The 24,179-nt window shown below is 39.8% G+C and overlaps 1 protein-coding gene and 3 pseudogenes across 6 annotated transcripts in view; all 4 read left to right on the top strand.

Moving 5' to 3' along the window:
- The window catches only part of LOC146326833 (protocadherin alpha-C2-like), a 199,833-nt gene that overhangs the window by 65,937 nt on the left and 109,717 nt on the right, over positions 1-24,179 (top strand). The window lies entirely within an intron of this gene.
- Positions 13,640-17,145, top strand: LOC146326845 (protocadherin alpha-8 pseudogene; annotated as a pseudogene).
- LOC146326844 (protocadherin alpha-3 pseudogene) lies at positions 17,096-19,910 on the top strand (annotated as a pseudogene).
- On the top strand, positions 20,799-24,178 carry LOC146326843 (protocadherin alpha-3 pseudogene; annotated as a pseudogene).

The following is a 24,179-nucleotide window of genomic DNA, read 5'->3' as shown; positions in this document are numbered from 1 at the left end:
ATGAAGCCACATTATTGTGTTGTATTGCTGACTTTTTACTTTTAGTTTTCTACTTACATGGTCATGTCCTCATGTCAAGAGGACAGACTGACAATTACAGGCTATTTCCTATGATTTGTGTGTAGACAAGAGACTGACTAGATCAGTGGTTCTAAAAACTGCAGGGCATAGAGCCACCATAGATGGGGCATGGAGGATCAGGAGAAAAAATGGAGTGAAACTAAGTTGACGGAATATGATGTGCAGAGAAAATTATAAACACAAGTTTGCTGAAGCTATGTGTTGACCTTTATTTTATTCAAATTTAGTTTGGATCCTTTTTATTAATTGCTTCCCATATCATGATTAAAACAATGTTTTAGAAACACTAACAATCACTTACTCTGCCTGCTCAGTTAGGTATTAATTAGAACTAAACTGTCTGAATACCTATACAGAAACTACTTTGCTTTGCACATTTTTTCAAATATGTCTCATTAGTTGCACATTCAGTTCATTAAGTGGTCTGGTCAAACTTAATATGACTTGCCTATGTAAGCCTCTGGTGATATTAGTGTCATACAAATAGTATATTGGTGCTGTCAGGTAAAAAAAAAAAATGACTTCAACATGTTTGACTTTAGTTCCAGAGTTGCATGACCCTCTAAGAAGATTCTGCATCTCTTTAACTGTACAGCATTTTTTTTTTTTTTTTTTTTTTTTTTAAGCAATTAGATCAGCTCACACAATCCAGATTGTCTGACTGTAAATTAATGACAATATGATAAAAATAAAACGTTATTTATATAACACCATTCACACAGGGAGTTTAGCTCTAAGTGCTTTACAATAAAATGAAGAAACGGCAGGATAAATGGTACAAATTTAAAATAAGAGCAATCTTATAAAATATTTCTATGTGGTTTATAGTCAGGTTATCATTTAGGGTACCTGTGATAATAATTAGAAAGGCTGCTGACAGCCCACTTAAATTCTCATGGTAAACAATATTGCAAAAGCGTATGTGTGTCTGAATCTGGTAATTTGGTATGTTAATTTGATATGCCAAATTAAATTTAAACTATTAAGATGAGCTGGTTAAATGCTGGTAACTCATTAACAAATATGTGATGGAGCTGACAAGTATAAATGCTGGTTGATGGAGGAGACAGAGTAAGCTCAGTAAGGTATGAGATGTGAGTCTTAACAGTACAGATAAATGTGGGCTCATTATTTGGCATGCAACAGGTCACTGTTGCCCTTTTAATCTAATGTGTTGTAACAGTTTGTCAAGGATTAATACAGTCTTTCCAACCCAATTAATAACCTAATTATAAGCCATTATAAATTATTAATTTGGGTAGTAGTTGTACTGGATAAAATCATAAGAATAAATTACATTTTTCTTTTTCTTTATTTAAAATGTTTTTTAAAAATGGATGTTTTCACCTGACTTCAGTGGTAGATTATTTTACTACAAAACAGCCCCTTTTTAATTAAAAATGTTAATGTGGTCAGTGTGCATTCATCTTTACCAAGCTATAGTGCATTTTATTGATCTGTGGTTCTTTAGGACTGCACAGGGAGTCACTGTGCTGATACTCTGTGTGTAATCACATGACAATGAAATGATTCTATACAGAGAGAGAGGCTTTTTAAAAATAAATAAATAAAAAAATACTGTTTAAAGCTACTACCTGAAGCATCTCCTCAGATTTCTTTTTATATTTCAAATGGTCTGAACGTCATTTGGCTCCCTCTGGTCAGGAGGGTGAACCAGTGAGCTGTTCTGAACAGTGGGTGAGTCATCTCATCCCACATGTAGCTTTTCATTTTGTGAAGTTGGTCTGCTGTGTTTATTTTTAGGTGAACCATCTGTCATAAAAAGATGAAATCAGGAAGTTCAGCATTTATGGTTAGTGCTGGTATTATACTATCATTATATTAAGCAGATGTGGTTATGTGATGCCCTGTGGCCTCACACACTTGAGTTGGGTATGTGTTTACATGTGTCGACCGCTAAATAGCCCACGTTTCCCGCCATCTTATCTAGTGGGTGCAGTGTATGAATAAAACAATGAGACATGGGTGTGGAAGATGAGTGTTAATGCTGTAAGCCTGACTCATATCCCACTCTCTCCTCCCACCGACTGCCTCTCTCCCTCTCCCTTTCCTCCTCTGCCTTTGTTCCCGTTATCACTACCCCACTTTTCTCCAGCCTCGTGTGTTTTCCTTCTCATCTTCACCTTTTACTGGTTTCTTTTCCTCTGCTATCTTATTTCTTCAATCCATCATCTATCTCCTCGTTCTCATCCTTACACAAAGAATCTTTTTCTCTGATTTTCTTCCTCCCTCTCCTCCTCCTACGCATCCTGATTTCCTGTGGCTGGTACTCTCTCTTATGCCCCCTCCTGTCTCTTTAAGTAACTGCAGGCTGATAGAAAATGGCTGACACCTTTTGGGGGTTATTTTACTCTCTTGCTTGTTCTTTCTCATTCTCTTTTTCATTTAAGTTTGTTATTCTTAGTTTCATTGCTAACTGATACTGGAATACATAGCTTTGTCCTTTAGTCTTTATTTCACCTTGTACCCTCTTTTCTCCTCTCTGTTTCTGACCACAGAGAGAGTCTCTCCTCTCTACAGTACCTCCTTTTTCTGTAGAAACCGGAGCTCTGAGTAGAGCTTAATATTTCAGAGCACCATCCTCTGTCTGTCATCCTTATGACTGCAGCAAAAGTGGGGAGATGGGACACATTATCAAACCGTAGTGTGATTCCTCACAGCCTCAGGGATGGAGCCAAAGGCAACAGAATCTGAACCTATTCTCTGTCACTGTCTGTCTGTACATGAACCCAGAATGACTATTTGGGCTATTTGCTGTTGAACTGACTTGGCTTTCACAGTTGTAAATGGTTGCTTTATATGCAGAGTGAGAACTGTCAGACAAAGTGATATGGCATGGTTTTATGTTCAATAATGTCAAAATAGTCTTTTCAACTGGCACTTCACTATTCGCATTATGAATGTGTTGACATGTGTCCACACTTAAATATTCTATGTATTGGACATATTTCTCAAACTTTTTCATGTCAAAGACCCTAAATTAGGCCATGGACCCCATTTTGATAAGATTTGTACTTCTAGATGTTTTATTTAAAAATGGAGAAAAAAACATCACCCACCCAGTATCAGACTTATCTGACATGCTGTAGCTACGGATTAAAATTAATGTGGTTTTATTTATCACAGAAAGTGTCACCCCTGAGGACCCCTGAGAACCGTCTGTTGTATATAACCTAGCTGAATATAAAAAACAAAACAGAGATGTACAAACTATATAAGTTTATTTGTGTGGGTTTTTGATAGTGTGTAAATAAATACACAATAAAACGTGACCTACTTTCTGTCATGTTACTACACATTTATATTTTTCTCTAATTAGTATTAATATATCACTACAGTTTTTAAAGCTGAGTTCTTGTAGGGTTAAGGTTAAGAAAACTATTATTTCAGTGTGGACAGATTTTCAATACTTAATTTAAAAAGAGGATTTCTGTGAGATAAAGCAAATTATGTTTTAGTCCTATGAGTTACAATATTGCCCCTAACCTTTGTTGATTTGATGCAGTGCTCTATGCACTCAGTAATTAGGATCAACTTAGGCCATATGCACTGTATGATACATGCTTATTTCTGTATTGTTAATTGAGTCCTAATTGACAGCGCTTGTCTTATGTCTTATTAAAAGGTGAAAAATTGCTGGTTCCTGGAGTGCAGCCTTGGGCCTTATGTTATGGCTTCAGTTTGTTTATGTGTGGGTTGCACTATTATTGTTCACAATTACTAGTGAGAATTACGTACTGTTTCCAAGAAGCAATGTAGTATTGCAGTACATAAACATAATTTAACTGATCAACAATGAGTGCTTTATTATTTTGCATCTCAACCTCAAGTGCAGTCATATAGCCACCTGTAAAAAATATATATATTTATAATTATCTGATTTATAAATTATAACACCAAGAGTGTCTCTAAAGGTCATGGGACGATGTATTTTCTGGAGATGCATGAGAACTTTTATTTCATGCTGCACTTTAAATTCTTGTTCCACTTTCTTGTTACAGTAGTGTGAGGTTGCTTACTTTCAGAATGTTGAGTTTTCCTGCAGTTTACCATTGGTTTGGGTCCTATAAGTGCATATAATACTTCTCAAGGTAATGTCAAGGTAAGGGCTAGTATGACACATGCTTAAAGGGATAATTCCACCCAAAAATGAAAATTCAGTCATTATCTACTCACCCTCATGCCGACTGAAGGTCAGGTTTAGTTTTTTAGTCCACAACACACTGCTGGAGTTTCACAGAAAAACAGCATTGCCAAATATATCAAACAATTTGAAAACTGGTTACCATTCACTTAAATTGTTTTGGAGATGCTGCATTGCTGTTTTTCCTATTAAATTCCAGCAGTGTCTTGTGGACTTAAAAACTAAAGCCTACCTTCAATCAGCATGAGTGTGAGCAGATGATGACTGGGTGAACTATCCATTTAATACAATGCTGTATTTCACTTGTAAGGGTGTTTATTGTGGTAGCATGACATTACGATGTGCTTTATTGTGCAGCCCATGTTCATCTCTCTGAGTCTGTGTCTCCCATCTCATGTGGCTTTTGCCCTACAGGTATAGGATGCTTGGTGTTAGCAGTGGTGGATTATTGTTCTGCAGCTTAACTGTGCTATTTTCTTAATTTCTTTAAGTTCTGCTAGTTCAGCTCAAGTTCTCATAGCTCCCCTCCCTTGTTTAGTGACTTTCTTGCCAATTCTACAACGGTTTACAGGCTGTTTTTGCTCTGTTAGTTACCATAGGCTACTTTAGCATTAGTTGCTAGAAACGGCCTCTCTGTCTCTCTTGCTCAGAGTGTCCCATGTTCAGTTACTCCTCTGCCTCCTTTAACGATAACAATAAAGGTAATAAATGTAGTTTATTTGCAGCATTGGAGGCAAGGCTTAGTGAGAAGTGCCCGAGGTAACTTTGTTAGGATTTGGAGTTCTACAAATAAAACTACTACGTGTCACATCATATTTGAAATTATCTGATGTAAAGATAATAACATAAAGGGTGTCTCTGAAGGTCAGAAGAAGGAGATTTGGGTGTTTTTTTTTCTTTTTTCAATTTTTGGCCTGCTTTCTTGTTATAATTTTGAAAGATGATTTATATGAGGGTGCTCACTTTCAGATGCTTCAAGAGAAAAATAAAATCTGTCATGCACACCAAAACTCAGTCGTCCACAGTAAAGACTAGAGGGCTAGATAATCTAAGCATCACATTACAGTTAATGAAGTGAGAATCTGCTTAATGCTAGTAGAAGAGAAAAACTGAGCAGAGACAACAAAGTCGTTAAAAAACATGCTTCCAAAATAACAAGCAGAATTTGGTCTGCTTGTTTACAGACCACTGTAAATGGGGTCTTTGCGATAAGACTGGGGTATAATTGTTCCCTAAGCCCTTGTTTACTCCCTAATGTTCGTCTTAATCCAAACTCACTTTGCTTTGTCCTCTAACTGAGAACTGGAGTAGTAAATTGTGATGGTGGTGATTCTTATTGAACAAAGATATATAACCTAATCTATGAGGTGTAAGAAAATATACACTCACTGACTAGTAGAATAGGAAAATATCTGTAAAATATAATGTAACTGCAGTAAATATTACCTTTATTAAACCAGTATATTAACTCTCAGTGCACTGTATGGAAAGTAATTACTTGTCCCACCGAATGCTTAAAAATCATGAAAAAATATCACTGCTCCTTCAGGTGTTTTAACTAGGACATTCATGTCAAAGCATTCCTTTGCATTCTGCCACTACTGTCAATACTCCCAGTTGTCCAGGATTAAGGATTCTGTAAAGTGTGTAAAGTGATAATTCTACTATGTTGCTCCTCTAATGCGATTAGGTGGAATCATCTTAACGATGCCATGAAAAGAAGCTCTGAAAGGGCAACATCACAGGCAGCAGGCTAGGATGCCACTCCAGGCTGATGTGCAGGCTGCTTTTTAGTTTTTTTTTTTTATGCTCATATGGTGGTTTTTGTTGTTGGTGCTGTTGAATTGTACTGAGAGGTTTGTATATTATATACTCCATCCACTACATGGAGTAGACAAAAAGACCACCAAGGTTCAGCAATACCCCTCTAAAATAGTTTAAACAAAAAATGAACATTATAACCGTCATGAAATCAGGATTTATTGCAGGGTTGTTGCATCAGAGTGCATTAGTTTTAGCCAGGTGGACCTAATGAACTGGCAGCAGAGTGTGTACTCCCACTACCTCTCTCTCTCTCTCTCTTTGCACACACACACTAACCAGCATACCACACATGTGCAAGCTACAATGCACACTCATGTCACCCTTACATCCTTAATCTCCTCACTGCATTAAAAAAGGCTTCTGTTGCTCCACATGCTAGGCTGATGTCCATGTAGCTGTTTAAGTTTTGATGCTGATGAGAGTGGAAGATGGTGTTTGCTATTCTGGGAGAGCGGAAGCAACCAAAGTCAAACTTAAATGATTGGTAGGCAAGTCATTATTTTATAAATAGTTATCTTCATTTTCTGTGGAAAGTGGAGCAACCTCACAAAACCATTTCAGCCGTTTGCTACATCAGATCCTCTGCAGGCCAGCACTCTCCTCTATTATTCAGACATTTTTTTTATATATTTAAAGAAATGGGCCAAGCCCTGGCACAGCAGGCCTGCACCTGCAATGCACTTCCCATGCAGCACTGCCTGCTGCATATTCAGTACTGCATGACTAATAAGAGAGTAAAAATAGACATTACACAATCCTACATTTATAAATACATGTACAATTTGTCAATGTGTGGAAAATCTAAATGAGACACAGAAGTGTGCATAAACTATGCTTTACAGCTGCCTGTCTTCACAGTCTGCCCTTGTAAATTAAAACGTATGCAGCTTCTCTATTACGGATACTGGCTGATGGAATTATCTCCCCATCTTTGCCTCTTTTGTTTTGGTATGTATCAGGCTGGATAGGAATGTGCAGGTATTCTTAGATACATACACATTTCCTATCCCATCTGGAAGAGATGACATTTTAATTTCCGTAGGCAGAGGAGATGTGTGACAGACACCAAGGCTGCTAGTGTATCTGTACCACTGATATGATTTTTGGAGTGTGTGAGAGTGCTAATCTAATATAATGCTTTATAGCAATGCCTGCCTCTGACATAAGTGTGTGCCTGTCTGTGCATGTGGGCTCTGCTATAGAACAAAGGACAAGGGTAAAAAAGCGCCCCCTTGTGGTGAAAATGTGAAAATGACTTGCCACTTCCTTTGTGCTCGATGTGTGTCTGTGTGTCAATACATTCAATTATTTAGCATGTTTCTACTCTGTGTGTGGTAGTGTATTGACTGGTATGGTTATTGAGTTTCTGTGTCAGAATTGATCAACAGAGAGTGGGTCCTGTCCCATTTTACATTCTGATTAAACTAAAGCCAAACACAGTCCATGTCCCCTTCCCCTGTGAACTGTTTGACTGACAAATCTAGGTTATGCATGTCTGACTATAAAGCTAGATTTATTCTTAATCCGACAAAAAAATTGTTTGGTTTTGGCTGTTTCTGTGTGTGAGTGAGAGGCAGAGAAAAGGGGAATAACGGAGATAGAGAGTATACAGGGAGCATTTGTGTTCTCTGTTGTATGAAATGCTTGTATAAAATGAGTGAACAGTACACAGTATGGAAAGTATATGCATTTGAGTTGAATATAACCCAGATTTTTGAGTTTGTGTGGTTGTGATATGGGAAAAATAAATGGCCTGTCCTTGTCATAATGTACTGGGTCTTCATAAAGAGGGGTATAGAGGAGGGAGGTACAGGGAGTGGCACTGTCAGGGGCTGCATCTGCATCACCATGGATACAAGAGGGGCGATAGTGAATCAGTTACTGGTGCTCCCTGTGAAAGCAGAGCTCTATCGGACCCTGCCTTTGTCTCCAGGCACAGTGCTGAGCCAATCAGAGTGTCCATTGCAGTCACATTGATTCTAGCTAACCAATCAGATTTCCATGCCACCTTTGCTGATACCAAAGCTTGCTGTACCTCCTGTTTTATTGACAGTTTTGATTAATGGTCTGCTGTTGCAAAGTGAGCCACGACTGTGCCTCTTCTATCAAGACCTTTTTTATGGATTATACTTTTCTGGTCGAATAAGTCAGACAGGACATTCTCACTGAGCTACAGTGTACTATACATGAATGAAATTTGTGTGCACACTTTAGGTTTGTCTCTCTCACCATGTATTTCTCGCTCTCACACCTCTCTTACACACATAAACACATCCAAATCACACAAACCTTGATCATTCCTGCCTGCACTTAAATGCCATACAGAGACACTATGATTCATGCAGTATAAGTACTTACAGGTCCAATAACACCCTGTCTCTGATGACTTTGTGTAATGACTAAAACTGTGTTTTATGATTCCCAACCTGTTTCCTTAAGGAACTACCCAAATAGCAAAGTCAATAACTGCACGACATGTATGTAAAACAAACAATTTTTAGAAGCTTATGATAAAATTATGTCTGTATTATGCTTTTTTATTTTATTTTTAACAGTCATACATGCTTAAAATGCTTTATTTTTGTACAAATTCAGTGTTTTCTTCCCCTGCTTGATGGTTGACCATTGTTCTATTAGCTCTTTGGTTGTTTTAACTGTGTCCTTTGCTAATGCAGGAGGAGGCTGTGAGTGATGGCTCTGTGAATGCAGCTTTTATTCAGACATAATAGTGTGTGTTCTGTTATCTTGTGAGTTTTTTAAAGTAATGCTGACATATGAGCCTACTGTTTTTTGTTTGTCTTTTTGTCTTTTTTTTAACTTTCATTCTTGTGACACCCCATGAAGCTTTGACAACCCACAGTGGAATTCAGGACCCCCAGACTGGAAACCAGCGACCTTATATTTACTGTAAACAACAGCTAGCCAACAGCTAGTGTGAGTGCACTGATAGAAGGGGTTAAACATCAACTTAAGTGTAAAATTGTAACAAACCAGGCAAAGGACAGTATAGAAAATTTACTGGACATGTAGAGTGACTACATATACTGAGTTAAGATCTAAATTCTGCTGTCCTATCCCCTTCACTGGGCAGTGACATTTTGTGACAACAACAAAAAGAACAATCACTTCAGCAACAAGAGCATGCTGCTTCTCCTGCCTGTTGTTTTACAGTAGAGTAACTAATTATGTGATATTTGGGCATTGTGCAATTACTTTCCAAATGAGTGAACACTGTGTTGGTGTGCTTCTAGTTTTATCTCAGGGGTATGTGCATGTGTGTGTTTGGGCATGCTCCATATTGCTGTGTCCTGGTTTTCATCTTGTTCCGGCTCATGTTTTCCTGGACCCGCCCCTGTCCTACTTACTCCAGAAACCAGTGGAGACGAGCGCAGATTTGGAAATAAATGATTAAGTGGCAGTTGGATTAAATACTAGGAGTGATTCATCTTCCCCCACCCCTTTCTTTTTCTTCCCATCCATCCATTCATCTACCTATCTACCTATCTATCCATCCATCCGTCTATCTATCTATCCATCATCATTATGGACGATATCTTTGTGTAACTGTACATGTGTACCTGTTTCTGTGCGTAAATGTGTGAGTCTAGTCATCTAGTAAATGGATATGGCTGGGGATCCTGAACATTTTTTTTAATCTCAGTGTCATATGATAGCTATAGGGTGGGCATTCTCACAAGTACACCCTGCTCTATTTTTAGACTTCTTTATCTCCCATGTGCCATTTCCCTTCCTCCCTCACATTTTCTGTTACATGGGTTGGTCGTCTGCAGTTACACTTCCCCATGCTGTTTCTAATACATTACTCCAGTCTTGTTACCTTTTTATCAGATAATCTAAGCCATTAGTGTACTGCTGCAGTTGGGTGTGGTTCTAGTCACACTGTGTCTAAAGTCAAGTGTTGTATGAGCCATATCACAGCAGTTATTCAGAAAATCAACACAAAATTAAAAAAATAAAAAAGGAACAGATCTGAACACAGTTGTGCTAGAAGGTGGATTGAGTGAGGATGGAAACATGCACAAGGAGTAGGTTGCCCCCTTGTGCCGTAATCAGCTCAACTCCACACAAAAACAGCCCAATGACATCAGTATCTCGTCACATGAAGCAGGATATAGTGTGTGGACTGCAGGAGTGGGGGTAGTCCCCAGAGCCCTAGCCCAAAGAGGGTATAGTGGGCTGGGCATGGCTGAATGCAAAGGTCAGGCTCTCTGTGGGGCTGTGGGGGTGGAAAGAGAAGCAGGCGCTGCTGCTAAAGTGGATATGTCATACTGAATATGCTGCTGCAGTGCTACATTACCAATGCATGAGCAGCCCAACTGCAATTGTGGACAGCCTGGTATGGTATGCACAGTGTGGGCTTGAATTTGCTTGTGTGGTGTTAATGTGTGTGTTTTGTGCCTGTCACAACAATATGGTCTAATTCGTTCAGTTAGATGAAAGATAAATAATGTGAAAGTGGGCAACAAAATTCAGTGTTACTTTTTATACTATCCGATACCTTTTGAAAATTAAACCAACAGGCTTCCACATTAGTGAGAGTGTGTGGTTTTGCACACATGCATCATGTCTGTGCCTGAAATGGCGTTGCTATGGAGACAAGAGAGCTGTGCAGAAGGAGAGAGGAAGGGGGGGCTCGCCTTGAAGCATGTTCAGCTAACACCCTTCCCCCATCTACTCACACACATATGAACAGTGCAGTACACTCCCTTAGAACATACACTTGTTATTCACAAGTGCACACACACACAACCGATGGCTACACAAAGTGCTACGATGAAATCATTAGTATGAAGTAGATACAGTAGCTAATTTGGAGAGCATATGTGGTGGGAGCCCTTTAATAATCTAGTGAATATTCTTAAAACACTGCTGTGGACTGCTTCCACCCATACCACCCTCCTCCCCGACTCTCACCTACCACTCCCTGCTCCCTCTGCCCCTTTGATCCCACTGCCCTTGGTGCTTCCCTACTGTTTCTCCTTCACCACGTCATAGGTAAACCTCAGAGAATCAGGTTATCTGGCACACATGTATTTAACCATTAGATTTATTATGCAGCTCCCTGTGCTCAGGGAGCAAATACTGTGTTTTTTCTTAACCACTATTTATTCACTATTAATTATTCAACAAATTCAATTATCATATCCTCAGGAAATATGACTTTCATCAATGCATACAGAGTTTATAAATAAAAAGTGAAATACTGCCCTCACAAGGACTTGGTAAATGAAATCAACTAAACATTATCAAATAAGAAGAAGCACACATGTGCACCTCTCTCTGTTTGTATGTTTGCATATTATGATTTATTGTTTCTGCATTCAGAGCTCTTAATGGATTAACTGACCCCCTGTAAATTTTTCCCAAAAGAGCTATATCAGGCAGTGGAAGCGGAGGTGATGTGTGTTCAGCATCTTTTATATTTCCATGACACAATCAGTGTTTCCTCCACATGGCTGAGTGGGCATGCTCAGTAATGGGCCTTGACATTCCTCATACTACAGCCTCTGATATCCTTCATATACTGTAGGCGAGCTGTGCAGCAGGATTGTAAATGTAGATGCTATTGTAGCTTTGTTTATTATTTCTTGGAGAGGTGTGATTGCTTGCAGTACAGGTGTGTATTGCACATTTAAAATGGCTTGTTTGATTAGCTGACAAAATAAGGTCACAGTGTCAGCAGGCCATGAAGAGAATCCCTGGTAAGAAATATGCTTTTTAAAAGATAAATTCTCCTTACAGTGCTGAGTAAACTGTAGCATCAGTGGTCTGTGTGTGTCATGTTGATTTTATGACCGAGATAATCTAGAGTGAAGCCCTGTCAGGTCGTAGCAGTATAGACAGTGACCTACAAATAAACTATGAATCATTGAATTTCATCATGGGCTGTCTGAGTCTGATGGGCCAGGTGGTCTTTGTCTGTGTCTGTGTGTGTGTGTGTGTGTGTGTGTGTGTGTGTGTGTGTGTGTGTGTGTGTGTGTGTGTGTGTGATTGAGTGAAATGGACTTGTAGGTTAATTTACGTACATACAGTGGCCTTGTTCACAATACATACTATTTTCTCTTGCCATACATTAGGTAAATTGTGCACACAAGTCATCCTTTTGTGAGCTATTATTATTATTGCATACCGGGGTGAACAGATGACTATGGCTCAGTGTGTGATGGTTATTAATATTTTCAAATCAAATCATGTTTCCTACAGAATGGAAATAGGACAGGAGTTTCTGAATCCAGGGCTTAATCCTGGGATTACAAACGAGGGAATGTTCATAAGCCCATGACTACTGTCTCTGTGGAAATGTGCAGAAATGTTAAAACACACCAAAATACACCACAGCACACTGCTGAAACCTGTGTTCATGTGCAGGAAAACAATAGGGTCCAATTAACGTTATTTATTGCCCTTAAGGCTGGCAAAAAAGGAAAGGAGAAGGCAGTGATAGGGGAGTAGTGGGAAGAAATTTTATTATTTATTTCTACAATTTGTGGCCATTGTTCAGCCTTCTAAATTGAAATTATTATTTCTGCAAATATGTGGTAATTTGATACTACAATAATTTGTGGTAATTTGATACTACAATAAAAAAGAGCATCAACTGAAGACAATTTATTATATTGTATATATTATATATTATAATTTATTATATAGAACCATGGTGCAATTAAGAAATTGCCCTTAGATCGGGATACATGCATTTTATATAAGCATGGAATCCCAGTGAGGTCAGGCCACCAAAACTAAATTTACTGACACCAGAGGGAAGAAACATTGTATTTCCCAGATGATGCTCCTCTGCTTTAACAACACAGTTTATACATATACTTCTTTCAGTTCTACTGACTGAAATATGATGCTGAATTTAGCAGAAGAAATCAGTAAGATATAATGTTTGTTTTGTCAGGTAGTAAACACTTACATTGACTGAAAACCAATAATGGTGCATGAATAATGACATATTCATTCATTTTTATACATGCTATGAAAGAATTTGTCAGCTAACACATTGTCAACCTATGACTAAACACACAGCTCAAGGTTTGCTTACTTCTTTCTCATTGAAAGTTTTACAGTTGGGAGAAACATCTTTCAGTAGAATCATTACAGTATCATGAAATGAATGATTTATGACTAACACTGACTAAATCTTAACACTGTATGAGGTGTGTGTGTGTGTGTGTGTGTGTGTGTGTGTGTGTGTGTGTGTGTGTGTGTGTGTGTGTGTACTTAGATTTACCATCTGAAGGACAGTTCTTACAGTCACTACACATCAGAACAGGCAGAACAGTCTTTACATTCAGGACACAGTCTGGTGTGCTGTCCATGGTGCTGAAATAGAATTCCCAGCTTTCTTAATTGAGTTGGGCTGTTCAAGTATTACATGTAATTCTATAATTAAATTTAATGATGAATTATAGTATATATAAATATAACATTTCGGGGTGTGTGACGCAATGGCTGCTTTAGAGGAGGCATCATTACATTTTTGCTGCTGCCTGCATATTGCCCGTTTACCCACGTGGCGTCGCTGTTGACCCATCAGAGACAGCACTACCCTTTGATACGACTAGGCCCCTCCCGTTTTCAGGCGATTGAGACCTTTCCTTAGTCTTTGTTATAAAGAGAGGGCGGTGGAACAAACAGCATTTTGCAATCGGTTTCAAAGCTCACCTCGACTGATACCTTTCATACCGTCTAAAATATCTGGCTGTGACTGTTAGTCATATTTATGCCCTCTTCACATTGGACAGAAACATGTCTTCGTCTTGGAGATGGAGCTATTTTGGGATATATCTAGGGCTTTTTCTACTGGATTGTTACTGGGAAACGGTGTCAGGGCAGCTCTCCTATTCCGTGTCAGAGGAGGTAAAACCGGGGACTCCTGTCGGAAATATCGCAAAGGACCTAAACTTTAATTCACAGGAGTTGGAACTCCGTATGTTTCAAATTGTTACTGGATCAAAGAGGAAATTCTTGGAGGTAAATCTAAAGACTGGTGTTCTGTATGTCAGTGACAGGATAGACAGAGAGGAGCTCTGTGCAGACAGACCTAAATGCTCAGTCAGTGTAGAAGCCGTGATAAATAACCCTTTGAAGCTTTATCGTATTGATATTGACATTTTAGATGTAAACGACAATGCCCCACTGTTTACTACCAAATTACAAAACTTGTATATCGCAGAGAGTACTTTACCAGGAGTGAAATTCGCATTATCTGAAGCTACTGATGCGGATGTAGGAAAAAATGGAGTGAGCACTTACAAATTAAGCCAAAACGAGCATTTCTCTTTAGCGGTGCACAAAGCAGGAGACAGTGTGTCTGCTGAGTTAGTGCTGCAGAAAGCTTTAGACCGAGAGAAGCAGCCTGTGCTCACCATGACACTGACCGCTGTAGATGGAGGCAATCCTCCAAAATCAGGAACCTCACAGCTCGTTGTTAATGTGTTAGACAACAATGATAACATACCGATATTCAGCGAACGGTTGTATAAGACAAAAATTAACGAAAACACTCCACTTGGTACTACAGTAATCGCCGTGAATGCCACCGATGCAGACGACGGCTTGAACAGTGAGATTGTGTATTCACTGAGAAGCAAAGATCAAGATCACGTACTCGATATCTTTGAAATTGAAAGTCAAACTGGTGTCATTAAAGTAAAAGGCAATATAGACTTTGAAGACAAAGAAGCTTTTGAGATACGAGTAGAGGCGAGTGATAAAGGCCAGCCTCCGATGTCAGCTCACTGTAAGGTGCTGGTAGAAGTGGTGGACCTAAATGATAATGCTCCTGAGATCACTGTGACGTCACTGCACAACACAGTGAAAGAGGACGCTAGTGTTGGCACCGCGGTTGCTCTCGTGTCAGTGCTCGATAAGGATGGTGGTAAAAACGGTGAAGTGACAATTCAAATTACAAGTGAGGTTCCACTAAAACTCGAAACAAACTACAAAAATTATTATTCTTTGTTAGTTGACGGGTCACTGGACAGAGAGAGTGTCTCTAACTACAACGTCACCATGGTCGCCACTGATAAAGGAACCCCGTCGCTCTCCAGCACGAGTATTCTCTCTATATACGTTTCTGATGTCAATGATAACGCGCCTCTGTTCCCAGAACCCCTTATTAATGTATATGTGAATGAGAACAGCCCAGTGGGAGCAATTATTAAAACTGTGACTGCAAATGATACTGATGTTGACCAGAACAGCCAAGTGAGCTATTCAATTTTACAAAATGACAATAACCCATTGCCGTTTTCTACAATGGTCAACATCAACTCAGAGACTGGAGATATAGTCAGTCTGCAGTCTTTTAACTATGAGGAGTTAAAAACGTTTCAGTTTAAAGTTCAGGCCACAGACTCTGGTGTCCCTCCCCTCAGCAGCAACGTGACTGTCAACGTTTTAATTCTGGATGAAAATGACAATAATCCAACTATTCTCGCGCCATATTCTGAGCACGGCTCCGTTAACAGTGAGACCATCCCCTATTCTGCTGAAGCGGGATACTTTGTGGCAAAGATCAGGGCTGTAGACGCAGACTCTGGATACAATGCGCTGCTTTCTTATCACCTGTCTGAGCCAAAAGGAAACAACCTCTTCAGGATCGGAACCAGCACCGGAGAAATCAGGACTAAGAGGAGAATGAGTGACAATGACCTGAAAACTCACCCCTTGGTGGTGTTGGTTTCTGATAACGGAGAACCCTCCCTGTCAGCTACTGTGTCTATTGAGGTGGTGGTGGTTGAGAGCACAGCTGACATCCAGACTCAGTTCAGACATGTGCCCATAAAGGACGAGAGTTTCTCTGATTTAAACCTGTATCTGCTGATCGCCATTGTGTCGGTGTCAGTCATCTTTCTGCTGAGTCTCATCAGTTTAATAGCTGTCAAATGTCACAGGACAGACGCCAGTTTCAGCAGGTACAGCGCCCCAATGATCACCACACACCCTGACGGGAGCTGGTCTTACTCCAAATCTACTCAGCAGTATGACGTGTGTTTCAGCTCAGACACCCTCAAGAGTGACGTAGTAGTTTTCCCTGCACCGTTTCCACCTGTAGATGCTGAACTCATCAGTATTAACGGAGGAGACACTTTTACCAGAACTCAGACTTTACCAAACAAAGAAAAGGTAAGAAGATAAAGTAATGTGATATTTTATTGTCGAGAGGTGCAACTGAGATATCTCTTCTTTTTCTTTATATGTGAAATTAAATTACTTTGTGATGACTTTACACATTGTATTTGTAATGTGTACCAGTACATGGGTCAAATTAATGACAATATTACAGTTAATACACATGAAAACGCCCCTTCATTCTTGCAACAGCAGTGCAAGTGTTTTGTCGCTGTCCATGGTGCTGAAATAAGCGCCAGTGTGTGTTGTGTGCACGGTCTGCAGTGTTCAAAACTGATATCAGTCAGTCATTATACTTACCAGATACAGTGTATAACCCGTTTTCCTTGAGTTTCAGTTTTCTTACAGTTATTTATACTTAGTACTATGTGAGGCGTGTAGAGTTTCACAGTATCTAAAGAAGATGTCTCTATGGATAATTTCAATAACTTGGTGTGGAAACGTATAATAAAAATATGGAAAACAGAGATAGACGGTATTCTATGGGTCGATATACAATGTCTCGTTTGACTGCCTGTGCTCCAATAATAAACTTATGTCATTATTTTACAAGAAGACAGGTCGCATGTTTTCTCAAGGACTGTCAGTACGGCTTAACATTAAGTAAGACCTCCTGGATCTTGTTGTTGTTACTATTATTGTTCATTGTAGTTGTTTATATTTAGCCTGCTTTTGCACTAACAAGTATCTGTGAATAGGTTAATAACGCAACTGAGGGGTGTTATGTTCCTTGTGATTTGTGACTTCTCGAGAGCTGTGTGTTGAATTGCATGTTATGAAGAGTGTAGGTGATTTATCTGTTTTTAGTAGTGAATGTAGTAACTTCAACTGACCACAAGGAGACACCGTAGACCATCACATTTTGATGGTCCTCTTGGTTGCTTCAGGCTCCTCCCAGATTCAGAGCATGATGATGTTTCTAAGGCTTTGTTACAAAGAGACGCAGTGCAAGAACTGATTGTGTGTCCATCGTTTTGTCTGTTTCCGTCCTGAATCATCAAAAAGGAATTCGGCGACTACATTCCATATGCTCTGCTCAAGTTGGATAAAAATATGTCGACGCGGAGGATATGGAGCCCGTTTGGAATTTATATCATCGTTTTCCTTTTGAATTGTTGCTGGGAAGCGGCGTCTGGGCAGCTCTCTTACTCGGTATCAGAGGAGGTGAACCCGGGGACTTCGGTGGGAAATCTTGCTAAAGACTTAAACCTAAATGTTCACGACTTGGAGACACGTATGTTTCAGATTGTTAGCGGATCAAAGAGAAAATATTTTGACGTTAATCTGAAAACGGGACTTCTTTATGTCAATGAAAGAATAGACCGCGAGGAGCTCTGTGCGAAGGCTACAAAATGTACCGTCAATGTAGAGGCCGTGATCAACAATCCACTAAAGCTGTATCGTTTGGAGATCAACATACTCGATATAAATGATAATACACCACATTTCCCTGAGAATGTGCAGTCTCTTAACATTGCTGAAAGTACTGTGCCAGGAGGGAAATTTGGATTTATTGGAGCGACTGATCTAGATGTTGGTAAGAACAATGTCGCTACATATAAGTTAAGTCCAAATGATTATTTTTCTTTAGAGATCCATAAAGGGGGGGAGAGTGTGTCTGCGCAGCTCGTGCTTCAGAAAGCTTTAGATCGAGAAAAACAACGTACTTTAAGACTTACAGTGACAGCTGTCGACGGTGGAAATCCACCAAAATCAGGAACGTCGCAGATCATAATTAATGTTTTAGACATTAACGACAATGCTCCGGTTTTCAGCAGTTCTTTATACAAGGCACGGATTTCTGAGAACTTACCGGTAGGTAAAACTGTTATAATTCTGAATGCAACAGACGCAGACGAGGGTTTAAACAGTGAAATAGAATATTCACTGAGAAGTAGAGGTCAGGATCGTGTTTTAGATTTATTTCAAATTGATTCTAGAACAGGTGCGATTTTAGTTAAAGGTGAGATTGACTATGAAGAAAATCCTGCTTTTGAGATTCATGCACAGGCCAGTGACAAAGGCCAGCCTCCGATGTCTGCTGATTGTAAGGTGCTGGTAGAAGTGGTGGACCTAAACGACAACGCTCCTGAAATCATTGTGACGTCACTACTGAACACAGTGAAGGAGGATGCAGAAGTAGGTACTGCTATTGCACTTGTCTCTATACTGGACAAGGATGGTGGTAAAAACGGTGCGGTAAAAGCTGTGATTGCAAACGATGCTCCTTTTAAATTAGACACTAATTATAAAAACTATTATTCGTTAGTAGTTGACGGTCCGCTTGATAGAGAAACAAGAGGCCAGTACAGTATCACTATCGTAGCAACAGATGAAGGGACTCCACCTCTCTCCAGTTCCAGTATCGTCACGGTTCATGTTTCTGATGTTAATGATAACCCGCCGCGCTTCTCGGAGTCACTGATCAATGTCTATGTGAAAGAAAACAGTCCAGTAGGAGCAGTTATCAAAACAGTAACTGCAGCTGATGACGATATTGATCAAAATGGTCGTGTGAGCTATTCAATTTTACAAAGTAATAGTGACTCATTGCCGTTTTCCACAATGGTCAACATCAACTCAGAGACTGGAGATATAGTCAGTCTGCAGTCTTTTAACTATGAGGAATTAAAAACGTTCCAGTTTAAAGTTCAGGCCACAGACTCTGGTGTTCCTCCGCTCAGCAGCAACGTGACTGTCAACGTTTTAATTCTGGATGAAAATGACAATAATCCAACTATTCTCGCCCCATATTCTGAGCACGGCTCCGTTAACAGTGAGACCATCCCCTATTCTGCTGAAGCGGGATACTTTGTGGCAAAGATCAGGGCTGTAGACGCAGACTCTGGATACAATGCGCTGCTTTCTTATCACCTGTCTGAGCCAAAAGGAAACAACCTCTTCAGGATCGGAACCAGCACCGGAGAAATCAGGACTAAGAGGAGAATGAGTGACAATGACCTGAAAACTCACCCCTTGGTGGTGTTGGTTTCTGATAACGGAGAACCCTCCCTGTCAGCTACTGTGTCTATTGAGGTGGTGGTGGTTGAGAGCACAGCTGACATCCAGACTCAGTTCAGACATGTGCCCATAAAGGACGACAGTTTCTCTGATTTAAACCTGTATCTGCTGATCGCCATTGTGTCGGTGTCAGTCATCTTTCTGCTGAGCCTCATCAGTTTAATAGCTGTCAAATGCCACAGGACAGACGGCAGTTTCAGCAGGTACAGCGCCCCAATGATCACCACCCACCCTGACGGGAGCTGGTCTTACTCCAAATCTACTCAGCAGTATGACGTGTGTTTCAGCTCAGACACGCTCAAGAGTGACGTAGTGGTTTTCCCCGCACCGTTTCCACCTGTAGATGCTGAGCTCATCAGTATTAACGGAGGAGACACTTTTACCAGAACTCAGACTTTACCCAACAAAGAGAAGGTAAGAAAATAGTTGATTTAATACTTACTGCAATGTTTCTGCATTAAGAACTGGGGGCGAAATGCTGCAGTTCTATTCATATCGTTTTTAAGGGCTTAGGCTTAACTGGCAAGGAAACGAAATCTGAACTAGAGTTTCAGTTACAAATATAAATTATATTAAGTAACTGCGGAGTAGGTCTCTATTTTATGAAGTGTTACCTGCTGTGACCCACTTCTCATGATTGTGCTCTCAGAACTGAAATCATGTCTCTTGTGTTTTTACTTATTTAGGGAGTTAGATTATTTTCTGATAACCTTCCACATTTTATTCATGAATATGTTTTGGTGTTTATGTCGACGTATGCAGTGGTACAGGATCCAGAGTAGTGACGGTGTGTATAAACCTCACAGTACACAGAAAGTCCATGTCGTTGTCCATGGTGCTGAAATAAGCATCCCATTGTGTTGTGTATGGGCCAGAGAGTGCAACGTTTAAAAAGAGTTTAATGGAAAATAAGTAGTGTCATTTCCTGCCAAATATATTTGGACTTTATGGCAATTATTTTACGTGCTGATAAAACATATAAAACCCGTTCCATCACAATAAGAGAAGATATTTCATAGCTATTCCATTACAATAGTCTCATTTGCTTTTTACTCCCTTTTTTGAAACAGGCAACTAAAAGTACTTACAATTGTCAGTATGATCTTTCTCTACATCTTCAGTGCGTTTAATATTTTACTTCTAATGTACATCGTGTTTATATTTTATGTGGCCTTCTACGTGGCATATCAATATGAGGTGAGGGTCTACTGGTATGGATAAAAAAATAAAAGAAATAGGTTAGAAAAGGAAAACTATGGAAAATTAAAGAGATAATTGTATCGAACTGCGTTAACAACGATCGTTTTACATAGGTGAACGCAATTATACATTATATGTGAAGCTATAAAATTGCTCCGTTTCCGTAGTAGAGCAGTCAATCCATTGATGTTGTCAGAGGTATAATGCCTTATTTTATATCACCACATGATGGCACTGTAGACCATGACATCTGCACGTTACTTCATGATGCATAAGACTCCTCCCAGAAACGAAGGATGATGATGTTGATTCTCTGGTCTTTGTTACAAACGCACGCAGGACGAGAGAGAAAGGGGTGAAAACGTTTTCCACCTGGCTGATAAAAATGCAAGAAACTATAATCCTATGCTCGTCTTTGAATATGACTGTTTGACAGGAGTTGTTGAACTGGGATTTATGCCATTTTCTAGCTGGATATAATTATGGATTTCTCAAGCAGAACGAGCCTTTCTCGGATATATTTTGTGGCCGTGTTGCTGAATTGTTGCTGGGAAGCGGTGTCTGGACAGCTCTCGTATTCGGTGTCAGAGGAGGTAAACCCGGGGACCTCTGTTGGAAATATCGCAAAGGATCTAAATCTCAATGTCCAGGATTTGGAGTCTCGCATGTTTCAGATCGTTAGTGGTTCAAAAAGAAAATATTTCGATGTCAATCTGAAAACGGGTGTGATTTATGTCAATGAAAAAATAGACAGAGAGGAGCTTTGTGCGAAAGCTCCAAAATGTGCTGTAAATGTAGAAGCCGTGATAAACAATCCACTGAAGCTTTACCGATTAGAGATCACTATAATAGATATAAATGACAATGCTCCCACGTTCTCTGAGCAATTGCAGTCAATTGATGTTGCAGAAAATACTTTACCAGGAGTGAAATTTGGACTGACCGAGGCATCAGATTTAGATGTTGGTAAAAACGGTGTTAGTACATACAAGCTTAGCAATAACGACTATTTTTCTTTAGAAATACACAAAGGGGGAGAGAGCGTGTCTGCCGACTTGGTTCTGAGAAAATCTTTAGACCGAGAGCATGACCCTGTTATAAAACTCATACTGACTGCAGTAGATGGAGGAAATCCATCGAGGTCAGGAACCTCACAAGTTATAATCAACGTTTTGGATACAAATGACAACCACCCTGTTTTCAGTAAATCTTTATACAAAATCCAAATACCTGAAAACTTACCAACAGGGTCCACTGTGATTATTTTGAATGCAACAGACGCAGATGAGGGTTTAAATGCTGATATAGAATATTCACTGAGAAAAAAACGTCAGGATCGTGTTTTGGATTTATTTCAGATTGATTCTAGAACAGGTGCAATTTTAGTCAAAGGTAAAATCGACTATGAGGAAAATCCTGCTTTTGAGATTCATGCACAGGCCAGTGACAAAGGCCAGCCTCCGATGTCTGCTGATTGTAAGGTGCTGGTAGAGGTGGTGGACGTGAATGACAACGCACCTGAAATCACTGTGACGTCACTACTAAACACAGTGAAGGAGGATGCAGAAGTAGGTACTGCTATTGCACTTGTTTCTGTACTGGACAAGGATGGTGGTAAAAACGGTGCGGTAAAAGCTGTGATAGTAAATGATGCTCCTTTTAAATTAGACACTAATTATAAAAACTATTATTCGTTAGTAGTTGACTGTCCGCTTGATAGAGAAACAAGAGGCCAGTACAGTGTCAATATTGTAGCATCAGATGAAGGGACTCCACCTCTCTCCAGCACCAGCATCGTTACGGTACATGTTTCAGATGTGAATGATAACCCGCCGCGCTTCTCGGAGTCACTGATCAATGTCTATGTGAAAGAAAACAGTCCAGTAGGAGCAGTTATTAAAACAGTTTCAGCAATCGATGCTGACATCGATCAAAATGCTCAGGTGACTTATTCATTGTTACAAAGTAATAGTGACTCATTGCCGTTTTCCACAATGGTGAACATCAACTCAGAGACTGGAGATATAGTCAGTCTGCAGTCTTTTAACTATGAGGAATTAAAAGTATTACAGTTTAAGGTTCAGGCCACAGACTCTGGTGTTCCTCTGCTCAGCAGCAACGTAACTGTCAACGTTTTAATTCTGGATGAAAATGACAATAATCCAACTATTCTCGCGCCATATTCTGAACACGGCTCCGTCAACAGTGAGACCATCCCCTATTCTGCTGAAGCGGGATACTTTGTGGCAAAGATCAGGGCTGTAGACGCAGATTCTGGATACAATGCGCTGCTTTCTTATCACATGTCTGAGCCAAAAGGAAACAACCTCTTCAGGATTGGAACCAGCACCGGAGAAATCAGGACTAAGAGGAGAATGAGTGACAATGACCTGAAAACTCACCCCTTGGTGGTGTTGGTTTCTGATAACGGAGAACCCTCCCTGTCAGCTACTGTGTCTATTGAGGTGGTGGTGGTTGAGAGCACAGCTGACATCCAGACTCAGTTCAGACATGTGCCCATAAAGGACGACAGTTTCTCTGATTTAAACCTGTATCTGCTGATCGCCATTGTGTCGGTGTCAGTCATCTTTCTGCTGAGCCTCATCAGTTTAATAGCTGTCAAATGTCACAGGACAGACGGCAGTTTCAGCAGGTACAGCGCCCCAATGATCACCACCCACCCTGACGGGAGCTGGTCTTACTCCAAATCTACTCAGCAGTATGACGTGTGTTTCAGCTCAGACACCCTCAAGAGTGACGTAGTGGTTTTCCCTGCACCGTTTCCGCCTGTAGATGCTGAACTCATCAGTATTAACGGAGGAGACACTTTTACCAGAACTCAGACTTTACCCAACAAAGAAAAGGTAAGAACATAGTTATATAAAGTACACATTGCATTTTCTGTCAGAGATTTAGGTACAATATGGCAAAATTTACAAAGACCATTCTGAATCATGATGAAATCATTACCAAGTAACACGTAAATTATCAAGACTAACAATTCAGTGGCTTAGAGTGCAGCTTGCTGTTCGTTTGATATAATTATAAACTTTAGACATTTTTGGTTGCTGATTCGCATTCTCTGTGGTTCGCTATCCGTGGTGCTGAACGCAACTTTTTAAACTTGCGTGATTATACACAGAGCATGATGTAAAACAAAACATTGTTGAAATACATGTGTTGTAAAATACACTAACATATATCTTTCATAATAAGGTGAATAATATATTACAGTTCCCATAAAATATCATCAAGAAAAGTCTGAAAAGTTGACTTCACAGTCGACTTTCTCTTTTTTTTTTAGAAAAAAAAGTGTGTTTCAGCATGCCCACCCAGAATATCTGGCTGTCACACTTATGAGGCCATTCCTTATGGATTCAGTTAATTTCTTAAATCAGCTGTATTTAAGAATATATAGGACTTCAGTCAAAATCATGACTTATACCTATTGGTCGGCTAAACCTTCATGTTTGTTATTTCACCTCTTTTTTTTCAATCTCTTCATGTTTAAGGAGATTTGGAGAATGTTTTCACTTTCAAATGTATTATATTGGCTATAGCATGTAGGAATGACTTTTGTCCACACGGGGACACTGTAGACCATCACATCTGGACGTTCTCTTCGGTGGCTCGGGGCTCCTCCCTGTTTCAGCGGATGATCTATCTGTGTGCTTTGTTAAAGAGAGCGCGGACGACAAAGGACGGCTGCCTAATTTGCTCTGAA

Source organism: Lutjanus erythropterus, chromosome 5 (assembly GCF_056507025.1).
Source record: "Lutjanus erythropterus isolate fLutEry1 chromosome 5, fLutEry1.hap2, whole genome shotgun sequence".
Lineage (NCBI taxonomy): Eukaryota > Metazoa > Chordata > Actinopteri > Lutjaniformes > Lutjanidae > Lutjanus > Lutjanus erythropterus.
The sequence above is the reverse complement of the archived record's forward strand: the minus strand, read 5'-3'. Positions and strand labels throughout refer to the sequence as shown.